Source organism: Rutidosis leptorrhynchoides, chromosome 11 (assembly GCF_046630445.1).
Source record: "Rutidosis leptorrhynchoides isolate AG116_Rl617_1_P2 chromosome 11, CSIRO_AGI_Rlap_v1, whole genome shotgun sequence".
In the NCBI taxonomy this organism is placed as follows: Eukaryota; Viridiplantae; Streptophyta; class Magnoliopsida; order Asterales; family Asteraceae; genus Rutidosis; species Rutidosis leptorrhynchoides.
Window position 1 is genome coordinate 132204210 of NC_092343.1, and position 19293 is coordinate 132223502.

Genomic DNA, 19293 nt, shown 5'->3' on the forward strand with positions numbered 1-19293 from the left:
ATGTGAGTCACCTAACACATGTGGAAACCATCATTTGGAAACTAGCATGAAATATCTCATAAAATTACAAAAATATGAGTAATCATTCATGACTTATTTACATGTAAACAAAATTACACATCCTTTATATCTAATCCATATACCAACGACCAAAAACACCTACAAACACTTTCATTCTTCAATTTTCTTCATCTAATTGATCTCTCTCAAGTTCTATCTTCAAGTTCTAAGTGTTCTTCATAAATTCTATAAGTTCTAGTTTCATAAAATCAAGAATACTTCCAAGTTTGCTAGCTTACTTCCAATCTTGTAAAGTGATCATCCAACCTCAAGAAATCTTTCTTATTTACAGTAAGATATCTTTCTAATACAAGGTATTACTCATATTCAAACTTTGATTCAATTTCTATAACTATAACAATCTTATTTCGAGTGGAAATCTTACTTGAACTTGTTTTCGTGTCATGATTCTGCTTCAAGAACTTTCAAGCCATCCAAGGATCCTTTAAAGCTAGATCTATTTTTCTCATTTCCAGAAGGTTTATCCACAAAACCTGAGGTAGTAATGATGTTCATAACATCATTCGATTCATATATATAAAACTACCTTATTCGGAGGTTTAAACTTGAAATCACTAGAGCATAGTTTAGTTAATTCTAAACTTGTTCGCAAACAAAAATTAATCCTTCTAACTTGAATTTTAAAATCAACTAAACACATGTTCTATATCTATATGATATGCTAACCTAATGATTTGAAACCTGAAAACATGAAAAACACCGTAAAACCGGACATACGCCGTCGTAGTAACACCGCGGGCTGTTTTGGGTTTGATAATTAAAAACTATGATAAACTTTGATTTAAAAGTTGTTCTTCTGGGAAAATGATTTTTCTTATGAACATGAAACTATATCCAAAAATCATGGTTAAACTCAAAGTGGAAGTATGTTTTTCAAAATGATCATCAAGACGTCGTTCTTTCGACTGAAATGACTACCTCTTACAAAAATGACTTGTAACTTATATTTCCGACAATAAACCTATACTTTTTCTGTTTAGATTCATAAAATAGAGTTCAATATGAAACCATAGCAATTTTATTCACTCAAAACGGATTTAAAAAGAAGAAGTTATGGGTAAAACAAGATTGGATATTTTTTTATTGTTGTAGCTACGGGAAATATTGTAACAATTCTATACAAATCATATCCTAACTAACTTTTGTTGTATTATACATGTATTCTAATATATTATGTAATTTTGGGATACCATAGACACGTATGCAAATGTTTTGACATATCATATCGACCCATGTATATATATTATTTGGAACAACCATAGACACTCTATATGCAGTAATGTTGGAGTTGGCTATACAGGGTTGAGGTTGATTCCAAAAATATATATACTTTTAGTTGTGATCTAGCCTGAGACGTGTATACACTGGGTTGTGGATTGATTCAAGATAATATATATCGATTTATTTATTTATGTACATCTAACTGTGGACAACTAGTTGTAGGTTACTAACGAGGACAGCTGACTTAATAAACTTAAAACAGTAAAATGTATTAAAAATGTTGTAAATATATTTTGAACATACTTTGATATATATGTACATATTTGTTATAGGTTCGTGAATCGACCAGTGGCTAAGTCTTATTTCCCGACGAAGTAAAAATCTGTGAAAGTGAGTTATAGTCCCACTTTTAAAATCTAATATTTTGGGATGAGAATACATGCAGTTTTATAAATGTTTTACGAAATAGACATAAGTAAATGAAACTACATTATATGGGTGAATGATCGAAGCCGAATATGCCCCTTTTGCTTTGTAACCTAAGAATTAGTAAACCGATCTACTAATTGACGCGAATCCTAAAGATAGATCTATTGGGCCTAACGAACCCCATCCAAAGTACCGGATGCTTTAGTACTTCGAATTCATTTTTATCATGTCTGAAGGATTTTCCGAAATGATAGGGGATATTCTTATATGCATCTTGTTAATTTCGGTTACCAGGTGTTCACCATATGAATGATTTTTATCTCTATGTATGGGATGTATATTGAAATATGAAATCTTGTGGTCTATTATTGGGATTTCATAATATATAAGTTAAACCTATAACTCACCAACATTTTTGTTGACGTTTTAAGCATGTTTATTCTCAGATGATTATTAAGACCTTTCGCTGTTGCATACTAAAATAAGGACAAGATTTGGAGTCCATGCTTGTATGATATTATGTAAAAACTGCATTCAAGAAACTTATTTTTGATGTAATATATTCTTATTGTAAACCATTATGTAATGGTCGTGTCTAAACGGTATATTTTAGATTATCATTATTTGATAATCTACGTAATGCTTTTAAACCTTTATAGATAAAATAAAGGTTATGGTTATTTTAAAAATGAATGCAGTCTTTGAAAAACGTCTCATATAGAGGTCAAAACCTCGCGACGAAATCAATTAATATGGAACGTTGATGTTATGCGAGGCGTATATGAAATAGCTTATATTTTACTAGGAAATACTATTAAATATGATACAATTTTACACAAGATATTTATTTATTTATAGAATGGATATACCTAAACCTTGCTACAACACTTATAGGCAGTGTACCTAATCGTACTGTAGTGTAGTTTTTAGTAAGTCCGGTTCGTTCCACAGGGAAATCTTTTAAACAAAGCTTAACGCTATATTAGTTTAAATTATAAAAATACAAATATATATATATAAGTAATATTATTATTATAAAAGGGGGTTTTTACCGTTTAATGACCAGTTTGTCGATTTTTAAAACTTTAGTCGCAGTTAAAACCTAATGTAAAATATTAAATAAATAAAAGACTTAATTTAAAGCGTAAAATAAATAACGATAATGAAATTGCGATAAATAAAATTGCGATAATTAAAGAGTACGAAAATTAAAAGTACAATTAAATACAATAACAAAAAATAAAAGTGCGATAATTGAAAGTGCAATTAAATATGAAAATAAAGGAATTACGCTTATTTAAACTTCCGTAATCATGATGTTTGACGTGTTGATTTTTAGTTTATTCCCATGGGTTAATTGTTCTTTGTCCTGGATTATTTAATATGTCTGTCTGGTTTTTGTCCATAACAGTCCATCAGTCATAAATATAAAGTGCGAGTATCCTCGTCAAATTATCCTTATACCCGAAGTCAAATATTCCAACTAATTGGGGACTTAAACTGTAACAAGGTCTTAATACTTTGTTTAATAATTACACCAGGATATCGACTGCATGTAATCTAAGGTTTTAATACTTTGTTAATAATTACGCCAAGTGCCCTTGTACATAATTTCACCCCTGTTTTAATAATTCTAGTGACTATTAATCCATTCCCTTGTCCGGTTAAAAGAACGATTATTCGTACATATAAATATCCCGCCCATCGTGTCCGATCGAGTGTATATGGTTATTTATAGGTATGTCCAATTGTAAATCTTTATATTAAAATTAACAAACTATCATTTAGTTAAACAAATATAAAGCCCATTAATAGCCCATAGTCTAATTTCCACAAGTGTCGTTCTTTTGTCCAAACCCCAATTATGGTACAAAGCCCAATTACCCAATTTTAATATTTTTAGTCAAACATCACGATTACTTCGGCATTAAATAAGCATAATAATAACTTAGCTACGAGACATTAATGAAAATAACATAAACATAACTTACAGTGGGTGTTATTAGCGTAGTGGTACACGGACAGAGTTTCAACTTACAAAACCTTAAAACATTCGACTAATCGATCCTTATTATTATCACTAACTTAAAATTAAAATTATAAATTGAGATTACGATTTGGAGTGATACTTGATACACAAAAATTCGGAAAGAAAAATATATATAAAATATAAAAGGTATATATAAATCGACGAAATGCATGTTCTTTTATAGGCATAGAGTGCTCCGCGAGTGCGGTGCATTTTGGTCTTCAAAGCTCCGCGAGTGCGGAGATGTGGAATCCAGCTCACACAAGCTTGGCTCCTAGCTTGCCGACGGATTTTATCATATAAATATAATATAAATATATAATTTATATAATTAATTATATATTATATTATATTTATATACACAATTAATTTGTAACTTTCGGTTCGTTGCATCGTACGTTGAAAGCTGGTTCATGTCTCGGTTTCGGATTTTCGAACGTCCTTTCGTATAATTTAATATCTTGTACTTTGCGTTTTGCGTCTTGTACTCTTGTAATTTTGAGACGTTTCTCATCAATAATTTGAACCACTTTGATTGTACTTTGTACTTTTGAGCTTTTTGGTCGTTTGGGTCTTCAATTCGTCGAATCTGTCTTTTGTCTTCACCTTTTATTATTTAAACAAATATCACTTGTAAATAGAACAATTGCAACTAAAAGCTTGTCTTTCTTGAGGAATAATGCTATGAAATATATGTTCGTTTTTAGCAGTATCAAATATTCCCACACTTGAGCGTTGCTTGTCCTCAAGCAATATAGTCATGAATAAAAACATACTAGAATCACTTCTTTATTCTTCACACTTTGTACATCAGTGATTTCATTACGGCGGTATGAACAATGGTAGTAACGTTGTGGTTTACAGTCCCACATGACTATAAAAATTTAGATCCTTTAAGGAAATTGGATCTTTATGAAAACATTTGATCTTTTGAAAATTAAATCTAGCTTTTACCCAAGATAAGTTTTCCGGAATAACCCTTCACCGGTGTTTGCAAATTGTTTTTGTGGGTTTGGTGGGTTTCAGATTTAAAAATTTTAGCTCAAAACTTGTGATTTTGTGTCACCCACTTGCTAACCTTGTATTGGGAAAGCAACACGTCCAGTATACTTGCTCCGCATATTACCTTTCGATAAACTACCGTCCGGTTGTAAAGGAAAGCGTTGAACAAGCAACTGTTAAGGCAATGTCCCCTGACATGCTTTTAATTATGGTCTATAACGTGTCGGATGCAATTACTATCCTTTGTAGGAGCAATAGTAAAGCTCACCCTTATAATTTTTCGGTCTGGCACAAGGTCCTGTCTTTGACCATGCTATGCAACCACCGTTCTTACGGTTGACACCCGATTTGGTTCAGGTGACCTAATGAATTCCAGGTGAATTCCTAGGATTTTACGTTCAATGGTAATGAACGCATTGAAAATGGGTTTTCAGAAAACAAATCGGTTTGTAATTTTGATCAAAGTATTTTCTCGTTCAAGCTCGAGTTTAGATATCATCGAATTCCATGAGTTTGTAATTCTCAATCTTTAAGGTCCATCTCTAGGATTGAGTAATATCAGTCTTAAAAGCTGATTTTTGATCCTTAAGGAGATTATCCTTTCTGGGGATCTGATTCATTAGTCTTATCCAGCTAACTTGTACGGTGTCCTCCTCATTTTACAAGACAGATCCTCTCATGGTTAGGGTAAGTCTGACCACTTGGCGACCCTGTTTTATGCTGAGGTCCGTGAATTTCCTGCTGATTTTAGAGATGACTTTTCTAGATTTTTCATCAATCTACAGCTGGTCTGGACGACAACTTCATGACCTAAATCAAGAAGCGCGTTTCTTTTTCGGAAGACTTTACTTCCTTTTAATGATGGAATTGATTCATCGTGTAGATCCATCTTTCTTACAGTAAATCGGGTAAAACTGATTAAAATCGTCCAAAACAAAAGTATCTTCAGTTATTTGTTACAAAAATATGTGATATATGTTTTAAATAACTTGGTAAATTTTCCCACACTTGGCTTTTATTTTCTTTTATTTGCCTTTTTATTGTCCTCTATTCCATTTTAAATGAATTCTAACATTTTGGTTTGTTTCTCAATTTATGTCCTTTCCGAGGTAACAATAATTTCGGTGTTAACACCTAGTTTTATTGTTCATAAATATGTATAAACATGATTTTGAGTTCATTTAATTGAAAATTTTGAAAAATTTTACTAGAATTGGGTAGTCAGTATATAAGACTAGGGCTGTTCTTTATTATCAGACTTGAATGAAAAATTTTACTAGAATTGGGTAGTCAGTATATAAGACTAGGGCTGTTCTTTATTATCAGAGAGCACTAGATTCTAATACAACTACTACGTTACTAGTATTTTTAATGGTAACCAAGTGTTTAAATAAAAAAAAATTAAAATCCGAAAGAATTTAACCCCTTCCCACACTTAAGATCTTGCAATGCCCTCATTTGCAAGATATCAGTAACAATTTAAATTATTGAGGGTGATTAGCGTAGAAAAATGATTAAATTTTACCAAAGTTTTCAAACATATTTGGCGTTTGTTTGCTGAATGATAAATGGTGCACATCATTTGTTCATTCCGTCTTGTTGTTACATCACATTTGTTTTTTCATTTTTTTCGTCAAAAGAACTAGCTTTTGCTGAACTTAATGCAAGTCTTTGAAAATGCGCTGTTTTACCCTATTTTGTACATGAGATAAACTACAAACACATATATACATATTTTTGAAGTTGGATTTTCACACCACATTCAAAAATTATTAAAATCTAATAAAGTTAGAAAATTATAAAAGCTATTATAATAATAAAATAAGAAATAAGAAATAAGAAAATTAAGAATTAGTAACATTACAATAAAATAAACAAAAATAGAAAATTACGGATGAGGAGGATGGTTCCAGTATGGGTCCCAAGCGTATCCATAGATGCTGTAAAATGCTTGAGCCGGGTCATATGTAGGATATGGTGGTCGGCTCTCTAAAGTCCAAGGAGTAAATTCGGGCATAACGGTTGGAATGTAGTTTCTACCTACGTGTGTACAATGACTTATGATTTGGCTTTGATGATACTGCCAATCTTGAAATGCTTTTTGTCTAGCCATTTCATACTCGTGTCGAGACATAAAAATTTGCATTTCCGTCATTGAATTACCCCCTCCTGGTTGACCTTGCTGTTGATCTCTCTCAACCTGTGGATGCCTGCCATCATAACGTGCTGCCGCGTTGTTTCGTTTTTTTAAGACCTTAGCACCATGATAAACACGTAAATCTATTCTATCGCGGGGTTCTGGTTCTGCCATTAATATTCTCCCCGACTTCTATCCACACCGAGATATTCAGCAATTTAAGTAATAAATATACCACCTCCTATTATGCTACCACGCCTCATACCCTTAACCATAGTTAATAAATAATAATCCACACAAAAAGGTATACTTACAGCGCTCTGTGGGTTTCGAATACACATGTGGTAAAACAAATCCTGTTCATTTACCTTTTCCTTATTCTTACCTCGTTGTGTAATCGAATTGCTAAAAACCTATGGATTACTCTTAATTCAGCTCTATCAATATCAAGATAAGAGTATAATCCCCCCAGGAATCGGTGATGGCTAGTCATCCTACTCCATACGTCATTCGCATCAAAATTCTCATCCACCCTCCTACCATAAACTATTAACCTCTGACAATCATAAGATGCTAGCTCCTCGGGCGTATATATACGTAAAGCCCGAGCCATATCTAGTAAAGACATATGGTGCATCTCCCTTCCTAATAAAAATCTAAGAAAACTACGATGGGTTAAAGTATCTTTCCGATCATTTATTTCAATAGTACATAATAACTCTACACACCATTCTCTATATACAGGTCTATGCATGTTGAATAAACCTACCCAATCACTAAAAGTAGAATTACCATACCTTTGAGTAAGTAATTCCCTGATTGGCTCGGCCAATTCCACTACTTCTAATGGTTCCCAATCTATAACTCTGGGTACCTCAACATTATTAGACACAAGGTTGTACAGGTTCTTTTGATATTTTGGATAGTCTATCCAATATCTATCAAATCTCAAATTCGGATGTAAATCTGCCTCATGAATGTTTGAATATGAAACAATTGGGTGAGGCATATCTTGTCGGTATTGGTTATTAATTTCCTGTTGATCTGCATCTTCCGGAGGAGCATTGCGAGCCTGGGATGAAGATTCACCCCTTTCAGTCTGCAAAATATATCAAACACAATTTTTGTGCATCCAAATATGCATTAGTTTTAGCAAAATCATAAATCTAAACAATTACAATGACATGTTTAATCCATATTAAACTCTATACACATTTTCAAAATATTAACAATTCTACACTTTTACAAATATACTTTTACAAAAATGTATACAAAGTTCCTTCGCATTTATCTTTTAAAACATGTCAAAAACAATCATTATAACAATTAAATAAGTTCCTCATGGCATTCATATCAATTAAATCAAGTTCATGCAATTTTGGTTCGAAAAGTCCACTTTAATCTTCATAAATCATGTTTAGGATCAAAGTATTGATCATTTAGCAACCTAAACATGTTACACTACTCAATTTAGCATAAACTAACAACAAAATTCGGTCATAACCTGTTTATATCAAAAAGCCCTAATTTTGCTCAAGAACACAAACCCTAGATTATTCAAAAATTGAAGTTCAAAGCTTTTAATCATGTTAAATAGCATCAATCTAGGTTATACAAGCACAATATATAAACAATTTAAGCATTATTACACTAGAAAGCATCAAAATCGAATTAGGCATGAAATTGTTCAAGAACACTAAAAATTCAGATTAAATGGTGTTTAGGTGTAGAAATTTACCGATTTCCTTGAGTAATTCCTTGATAATAGTCTCCTCATTGTGATTTTATGAAAGATTTGATGAAAAATTGCGAATTTGGGAGTGTTTTTCGTGGGTTTTTCGCAGAAAAATATATATGTGTGTGTACAAACTGGTTTGTTCGACCAGTTTTATTTTTTTCTGAATTTTTAATGCTCCGCGAGTGCGGTGGTGGGAACCCACAAAGCACCGCGAGTTGCGGCCCTATTTTTTTTTTGTTTTTTTTATAATAAAACCTTGTACTAACAAAACATAAATTAAATTTAAAATTTTGTTTTTCCTTTTATTTAGGACGAGGTTGTTTCGGAACGATGTCCTAGTCCGTCCCTCGACAAAATTTTAAAATTTCGTCATTTCAAAACATTGTTTTAAAAGCAAAGATTTTTGAGTTTTTTTTTTAATATTTTTGGCATACTTTAATTCAATAAGATTAAAAATAATGATAATAAAAGTTCTCGTCCCTCCCTCGGGTAAAGCAATTTCGGTTCAACGACCTAGTCTTCAACTCACGACGAATTTTAAAAATCAAATTTTTTAACTTAACGAAATAAAGTAAATTTTTGTTTTTAAATTCACACCAAACTTAAATTTAAAATGCATAAAATTAAAAATTCATATTATTAAAATTTAAAAATTCACACCAAACTTAAATTATATTTTTGTTTTTATACATACAAACTTATATTAAAAATATTAATTTTTCAAATATTTACAATTTTAAATTTATTGATTTAAAAAGTTTACAATATTATTTTAATATTAATTTTAAAAACAAAGTAAAAATAAAATTAAAAATATTTTTTGTCTTTTATCCCACTTTACTCAATCAAATATTATCAAAAATATACGCCCACTTTTCGGTAAAGTAATTTTGGTTCCATGACCTAATTTGACTCATGACGAATTTTTGAAATATTTTGGTTTGATTGATTAAAGATATTTATACCTTAAGAATAAACGTTAAATTTCGCAGTGATGTAATAAATTTTTGTATGATATCAATAATTTCGGTCGCAAGACCTAATTTTATCGAGTACCAATTTAATACTTTATAGTGAACAAATTAGCGTTTATTATCAAAAGGTTAAAAATAAAAAAATAAAAATAAAAAAAAACTGTACAAACTTACATGTGAGATAAAATTCTTAATGATATGCTCTAGCCCACTCACAAGATAGTCGGACTAATTGGTTTTCCATGGCTACATAGGCGTAACCTAGAGCATTTAACATTTTTTCTTCTAAACATATGAACGGTCCGTCTCTGCATAAAGTGAAAAATTCGGTATTGGAATATGTCTGATTCGTCGAGCATTTTCCTTCGTGTGACCATTTTCCGCATTTGTGACATCTTTCAAGGTGTCGTGCTCTCCTTTTTGCTGCGGATTTTGATTTTCCTTTACCAAATTGTAATTTATTATTTTCGCATCTGGATTCTTTTCTTACTCCGTCCAATTTACTTCTGATTAATGATACTATTTCACTTGGAAGGGTGTCATTATTACGTTTAGTGATCAAAGCGTGTAGCATTAGACCATGGTTTAGTTCACAGGAAGTCTTCATCTCGTAAAACCTAAAAAAATAAAAATTCAGAATGGGGGGAGAAGACTAGTTCTTTAGGGTCTGCTAGGGAAAGACCATTCGGGTTCCATTTTCGAGACTACATGAAAACAGAAAATCTAACTTTAACAGAAATACATATTATCCTTTAAAAGACTTGATTCTCCCCACACTTAGTTAGCTGTGGTATCGAAATTGTGATTAACTTCATTGTCGACTTCCATCGGACTATCTATGTAATGTTTAACTCTGTGACCATTAACCTTAAATTCAATCCCATTTGAATTTATTAATTCTACTGTCCCGTATGGGAAAACTCTTTTGACTATAAATGGTCCAGACCATCTTGATTTCAATTTTCCAGGAAATAGCTTGAATCGTGAATTGAAAAGAAGAACTCTGTCTCCTTCTTTAAATTCTTTTTAACTTCTGATTCTTTTATCATGCCATTTCTTCGTTCTTTCTTTATAGATTAACGAATTTTCGTATGCTTCATGTCTTAATTCTTCTAATTCGTTTAATGAACTTAACCGTAGACGTTGAAATGTCCCGTTCTTATTGATTAAAAACGTTCCATATTAATTGATTTCGTTGCGAGGTTTTGACCTCTATATGAGACGTTTTTCAAAGACTGCATTCATTTTAAAACAAACCATAACCTTTATTTCATCAATAAAGGTTTAAAAAGCTTTACGTAGATTATCAAATAATGATAATCTAAAATATCCTGTTTACACATGACCATTACATAATAGTTTACAATACAAATATGTTACAACAAAATAAGTTTCTTGAATACAGTTTTTACACAATATCATACAAGCATGGACTCCAAATCTCGTCCTTATTTAAGTATGCGACAGCGGAAGCTCTTAATAATCACCTGAGAATAAACATGCTTAAAACGTCAACAAAAATGTTGGTGAGTTATAGGTTTAACCTATATATATCAAATCGTAACAATAGACCACAAGATTTCATATTTCAATATACATCCCATACATAGAGATAAAAATTATTCATATGGTGAACACCTGGTAATCGACATTAACAAGATGCATATATAAGAATATCCCATCATTCCGGGACACCCTTCGGATATGATATAAATTTTGAAGTACTAAAGCATCCGTTACTTTGGATGGGGTTTGTTAGGCCCAATAGATCTATCTTTACGATTCGCGTCAATTAGGGTGTCTGTTCCCTAATTCTTAGATTACCAGACTTAATTAAAAGGAGCATATTTGATTTTGATAATTCAACCATAGAATGTAGTTTCACGTACTTGTGTCTATTTTGTAAATCATTTATAAAACCTGCATGTATTCTCATCCCAAAAATATTAGATTTTAAAAGTGGGACTATAACTCACTTTCACAGATTTTTACTTCGTCGGGAAGTAAGACTTGGCCACTGGTCGATTCACGAACCTATAACAAATATGTACATATATATCAAAGTATGTTCAAAATATATTTACAACACTTTTAATACATTTTGATGTTTTAAGTTTATTAAGTCAGCTGTCCTCGTTAGTAACCTACAACTAGTTGTCCACAGTTAGATGTACAGAAATAAATCGTTATAAATTATCTTGAATCAATCCACGACCCAGTGTATACATATCTCAGTATTGATCACAACTCAAACTATATATATTTTAGAATCAACCTCAACCCTGTATAGCTAACTCCAACATTCACATATAGAGTGTCTATGGTTGTTGCGAAATATACATAGATGTGTCGACATGATAGGTCGAAACATTGTATACATGTCTATGGTATCTCAAGATTACATAATATACAATACAAGTTGATTAAGTTATGGTTGGAATAGATTTGTTACCAATTTTCACGTAGCTAAAATGAGAAAAATTATCCAATCTTGTTTTACCCATAACTTCTTCATTTTAAATCCGTTTTGAGTGAATCAAATTGCTATGGTTTCATATTGAACTCTATTTTATGAATCTAAACAGAAAAAGTATAGGTTTATAGTCGGAAATATAAGTTACAAGTCATTTTTGTAAAGGTAGTCATTTCAGTCGAAAGAACGACGTCTAGATGACCATTTTAGAAAACATACTTACACTTTGAGTTTAACCATGATTTTTGAATATAGTTTCATGTTCATAAGAAAAATCATTTTCCCAGAAGAACAACTTTTAAATCAAAGTTTATCATAGTTTTTAATTAACTAACCCAAAACAGCCCGCGGTGTTACTACGACGGCGTAAATTCGGTTTTACAGTGTTTTTCGTGTTTCCATGTTTTAAATCATTAAGTTAGCATATCATATAGATATAGAAAATGTGTTTAGTTGATTTTAAAAGTCAAGTTAGAAGGATTAACTTTTGTTTGCGAACAAGTTTAGAATTAACTAAACTATGTTCTAGTGATTACAAGTTTAAACCTTCGAATAAGATAGCTTTATATGTATGAATCCAATGATGATATGAACATTATTACTACCTTAAGTTCCTTGGATAAACCTACTGGAAAAGAAAAAAATGGATATAGCTTCAACGGATCCTTGGATGGCTCGAAGTTCTTGAAGCAGAATCATGACACGAAAACAAGTTCAAGTATGATCATCACTTGAAATAAGATTGTTATAGTTATAGAAATTGAACCAAAGTTTGAATATGATTATTACCTTGTATTAGAATGATAACCTACTGTAAGAAACAAAGATTTTTTGAGGTTGGATGATCACCTTACAAGATTGGAAGTGAGCTAGCAAACTTGAAAGTATTCTTGATTTTATGTAACTAGAACTTGTAGAATTTATGAAAAACACTTAGAACTTGAAGATAGAACTTGAGAGAGATCAATTAGATGAAAAAAATTGAAGAATGAAAGTGTTTGTAGGTGTTTTTGGTCGTTGGTGTATGGATTAGATATAAAGGATATGTAATTTTGTTTTCATGTAAATAAGTCATGAATGATTACTCATATTTTTGTAATTTTATGAGATATTTCATGCTAGTTGCCAAATGATGGTTTCCATATGTGTTAGGTGACTCACATGGGCTGCTAAGAGCTGATCATTGGAGTGTATATACCAATAGTACATACATCTAAAAGCTGTGTATTGTACGAGTACGAATACGGGTGCATACGAGTAGAATTGTTGATGAAACTGAACGAGGATGTAATTGTAAGCATTTTTATTAAGTAGAAGTATTTTGATAATTGTATTGAAGTCTTTCAAAAGTGTATAAATACATATTAAAACACTACATGTATATACATTTTAATTGAGTCGTTAAGTCATCGTTAGTCGTTACATGTAAGTGTTGTTTTGAAACCTTTAGGTTAACGATCTTGTTAAATGTTGTTAACCCAATGTTTATAATATCAAATGAGATTTTAAATTATTATATTATCATGATATTATCATGTATGAATATCTCTTAATATGATATATATACATTAAATGTCTTTACAACGATAATCGTTACATATATGTCTCGTTTAAAAATCATTAAGTTAGTAGTCTTGTTTTTACATATGTAGTTCATTGTTAATATACTTAATGATATGTTTACTTATCATAATATCAAGTTAACTATATATATATATATATATATATATATATATATATATATATATATATATATATATATATATATATATATATATATATATATATATATATATATATATATATATATATATATATATATCCATATATATGTCATCATATAGTTTTTACAAGTTTTAACGTTCGTGAATCACCGGTCAACTTGGGTGGTCAATTGTCGATATAAAACATATTTCAATTAATCAAGTCTTAACAAGTTTGATTGTTTAACATGTTGGAAACATTTAATCATGTAAATATCAATCTCAATTAATATATATAAACATGGAAAAGTTCGGGTCACTACAGTACCTACCCGTTAAATAAATTTCGTCCCGAAATTTTAAGCTGTTGAAGGTGTTGACGAATCTTCTGGAAATAGATGCAGGTATTTCTTCTTCATCTGATCTTCACGCTCCCAGGTGAACCGGGTCCTCTACGAGCATTCCATCGAACCTTAACAATCGGTATCTTGTTTTGTTTAAGTCTCTTAACCTCACGATCCATTATTTCGACGGGTTCTTCAATGAATTGAAGTTTTTCATTGATTTGAATTTCGTCCAACGGAATAGTGAGATCTTCTTTAGCAAAATATTTCTTCAAATTTGAGACGTGGAAAGTGTTATGTACAGCCGCGAGTTGTTGAGGTAGCTCCAGTTGGTAAGCTACTGGTCTGACACGATCTATAATCTTGAATGGTCCAATGTACCTTGGATTTAGTTTCCCCCGTTTACCAAATCGAACAACGCCTTTCCAAGGTGAAACCTTAAGCATGACCATTTCTCCAATTTCAAACTCTATATCTTTTCTTTTACTGTCCGCGTAGCTCTTTTGTCGACTCTGGGCGGTTTTCAATCTTTGTTGAATTTGGATGTTTTTCTCGGTAGTTTCTTGTACTATCTCCGGACCCGTAATCTGTCTATCCCCTACTTCACTCCAACAAATCTGAGACCTGCACTTTCTACCATAAAGTGCTTCAAACGGCGCCATCTCAATACTTGAATGGTAGCTGTTGTTGTAGGAAAATTCTGCTAACGGTAGATGTCGATCCCAACTATTTCCGTAATCAATAACACATGCTCGTAGCATGTCTTCAAACGTTTGTATCGTCCTTTCGCTCTGCCCATCAGTTTGTGGATGATAGGCAGTACTCATGTCTAGACGAGTTCCTAATGCTTGTTGTAATGTCTGCCAGAATCTTGAAATAAATCTGCCATCCCTATCAGAGATAATAGAGATTGGTATTCCATGTCTGGAGATGACTTCCTTCAAATACAGTCGTGCTAACTTCTCCATCTTGTCATCTTCTCTTATTGGCAGGAAGTGTGCTGATTTGGTGAGACGATCAACTATTACCCAAATAGCATCAAAACCACTTGCAGTCCTTGGCAATTTATTGATGAAATCCATGGTAATGTTTTCACATTTCCATTCCGGGATTTTGGGTTGTTGAAGTAGACCTGATGGTTTCTGATGCTCAGCTTTGACCTTAGAACACGTCAAACATTCTCCTACGTATCGGCTTTCATACCCGGCCACCAAAAATGTTTCTTGAGATCCTTGTACATCTTTCCCATTCCAGGATGTATTGAGTATCTGGTTTTATGAGCTTTTCTAAGTACCATTTCTCTCATATCTCCAAATTTTGGTACCCAAATCCTTACAGCCCTATACCGGGTTCCGTCTTCCCGAATATTAAGATGCTTCTCCGATCCTTTGGGTATTTCATCTTTTAAATTTCCCTCTTTTAAAACTCCTTGTTGCGCCTCCTTTATTTGAGTAGTAAGGTTATTATGAATCAGTATATTCATAGATTTTACTCGAATAGGTTCTCTGTCCTTCCTGCTCAAGGCATCGGCTACCACATTTGCCTTCCCCGGGTGGTAACGAATCTCAAAGTCGTAATCATTCAACAATTCAATCCACCTACGCTGCCTCATATTCAGTTGTTTCTGATTAAATATGTGTTGAAGACTTTTGTGGTCGGTATATATAATACTTTTGACCCCATATAAGTAGTGCCTCCAAGTCTTTAATGCAAAAACAACCACGCCTAATTCCAAATCATGCGTCGTATAATTTTGTTCGTGAATCTTCAATTGTCTAGACGCATAAGCAATCACCTTCGTTCGTTGCATTAATACACAACCGAGACCTTGCTTTGATGCGTCACAATTAAATCACAAAATCATCATTCCCTTCAGGCAATGACAATATAGGTGCCGTAGTTAGCTTTTTCTTCAATAACTGAAACGCTTTCTCTTGTTCATCATTCCATTCAAATTTCTTCCCTTTATGCGTTAATGCAGTCAAGGGTTTTGCTATTCTGGAAAAGTCTTGGATGAACCTTCTGTAGTAACCAGCTAGTCCTAAAAACTGGCGTATGTGTTTCGGAGTTTTCGGGGTTTCCCACTTTTCAACGGTTTCAATCTTTACTGGATCCACCTGAATACCTTCTTTGTTCACTATGTGACCGAGGAATTGAACTTCTTCCAACCAAAATGCATACTTTGAAAACTTAGCGTACAGTTTTTCTTTCCTCAATACTTCTAGCACTTTTCTCAAATGTTCTTCGTGCTCTTGATCATTCTTTGAGTAAATAAGTATGTCATCGATGAAAACAATGACAAACTTGTCAAGATATGGCCCACACACTCGGTTCATAAGGTCCATGAACACAGCTGGTGCGTTAGTCAATCCAAAAGGCATAACCATAAACTCGTAATGACCATAACGCGTCCTAAAAGCAGTTTTTGGAATATCATCCTCCTTTACTCGCATTTGATGATATTCAGAACGTAAATCGATCTTCGAATAAACCGACGAGCCTTGTAGTTGATCAAATAAGTCGTCAATTCTCGGCAGTGGATAATGGTTTTTGATGGTAAGTTTGTTCAACTCTCTGTAGTCAATACACAACCTAAATGTACCATCCTTCTTCTTGACAAACAAAACAGGAGCTCTCCATGGTGATGTGCTTGGTCGAATAAAACCACGTTCTAATAGTTCTTGCACTTGGCTTTACAGTTCTTTCATCTCGCTGGGTGTGAGTCTATAAGGAGCACTAGCTATTGGTGCAGCTCCTGGTACAAGATCTATTTGAAATTCAACAGATCGATGTGGAGGTAATCCCGGTAATTCTTTCGGATATACATCGGGAAATTCTTTTACGACGGGAACATCATTGATGCTCTTTTCTTCAGTTTGTACTTTCTCGACGTGTGCTAGAACAGCATAGCAACCTTTTCTTATTAGTTTTTGTGCCTTCAAATTACTAATAAGATGTAGCTTCGTGTTGCCCTTTTCTCCGTACACCATTAAGGGTTTTCCTTTTTCTCGTATAATGCGAATTGTATTTTTGTAACAAACGATCTCTGCTTTCACTTTTTTCAACCAGTCCATACCGATTATCACATTAAAACTCCCTAACTCTACTGGTATCAAATCAATCTTAAATGTTTCGCTAACCAGTTTAATTTCTCGATTCCGGCATATATAATCTGCTGAAATTAATTTACCGTTTGCTAATTCGAGTAAAAATTTACTATCTAACGGCATCAATGGACAACTTAATTTAGGCCAAAAATCTCTACTCATATAGCTTCTATCCGCACCCGAATCAAATAAAACGTAAGCAGATTTATTGTCAATAAGAAACGTACCCGTAACAAGCTCCGGGTCTTCCTGTGCCTCTGCCGCATTAATATTGAAAACTCTTCCGCGGCCTTGTCCATTCGTGTTCTCCTGGTTCGAGCAATTTCTAATAATGTGGCCCGGTTTTCCACATTTATAACAAACTACATTGGCATAACTTGCTCCGACACTACTTGCTCCGCCATTACTAGTTCCGACACTATTTGTTCCTTTCGTTCTATTAACCCCTGGTCCGTAGACCTCACACTTCGCCGCGCTATGACCATTTCTTTTACACTGGTTGCAAAATTTAGTGCAGAACCCCGAGTGATACTTTTCACACCTTTGGCATAGCTGCTTCTGATTGTTGTTGTTGTTGCGGTTATTATTGTTGTTGGGATGATTGTTGTAGTTGCTGTTGTTGTTGTTGTTGGGCCGTTTGTTGTAGTTGCGATTGATGCTGCGATTGTTGGGATAATTGTTGCGATTATTGTTGTAATTGCTGTTGTTGTTGTATTGGTGATTCTTATCACCGTTTTCCTCCCACTTTCTTTTGACTTGCTTCACATTGGCCTCTTCAGCAGTCTGTTCTTTCATTCTTTCTTCAATCTGGTTCACTAGTTTGTGAGCCATTCTACATGCCTGTTGTATGGAGGCGGGCTCGTGTGAACTTATATCTTCTTGGATTCTTTCCGGTAATCCTTTCACAAACGTGTCGATCTTCTATTCCTCATCTTCGAATGCTCCCGGACACAATAGGCACAATTCTGTGAATCGTCTTTCGTACGTGGTAATATCAAATCCTTGGGTTCGTAACCCTCTAAGTTCTGTCTTGAGCTTATTGACCTCGATTCTGGGACGGTACTTCTCGTTCATCAAGTGCTTGAATGCTGACCACGGTAGTGCGTACGCATCGTTTTGTCCCACTTGCTCTAGATAGGTATTCCACCATATTAACGCAGAACCTGTGAAGGTATGCGTAGCGTAATTTACTTTGTCCTCTTCGGTACACTTACTTATGGCAAACACCGATTCGACCTTCTCGGTCCACCGTTTCAATCCGATCGGTCCTTCGGTTCCATCAAATTCCAAAGGTTTGCAGGCAGTGAATTCTTTGTAGGTGCATCCTACACGATTTCCTGTACTGCTAGATCCAAGGTTATTGTTGGTATGTAGCGCAGCCTGTACTGCGGCTATGTTTGAAGCTAGAAAAGTACGGAATTCCTCTTCATTCATATTCACGGTGTGTCGAGTAGTCGGTGCCATTTCCTTCAAAATAATCAAATGGAACAAGTTAATCATACAGAATATTAAGAGTAGTTAATAGTATTTCGTAGCATAATATGAACTCATTTATAAAAGCTTTTTCTTCATATTAGCGTTTTATAAGTTTAAATTCGGGTAGTACCTACCCGTTAAGTTCATACTTAGTAGCTAATATACAATTCAACTACTACAATTCTATATGAAAAACTGATTATAATAATATTTCGCGTTCAAACTTTTATACAATATTTTACAAACTTACAATACCGCTTATTTTACATAAAGCATGAAATATAGCACACAATAACTTTGATACAAGATAGTTGTGAAGATAATTCTAGCTAGTACACAAGTCGTTCAGCAAAGGCAATAAAGACACGTAATTCATACGTCCAGAAACAAGTCATGCATTCTGGTTTTACTAGGACTACTTCCCATCCTTGGTCTTGTGGAACATAACCGTTATGGCCGTTGATAAGACAGCGTGTTGTAACGTCGTCAAAGGGACGAGGGTTACGTAATGACCAACAGTCGCGTAATAACCTAAAAACCTCATTTCTTACCCCAATTACCGACTTCGTCACTTGTGGG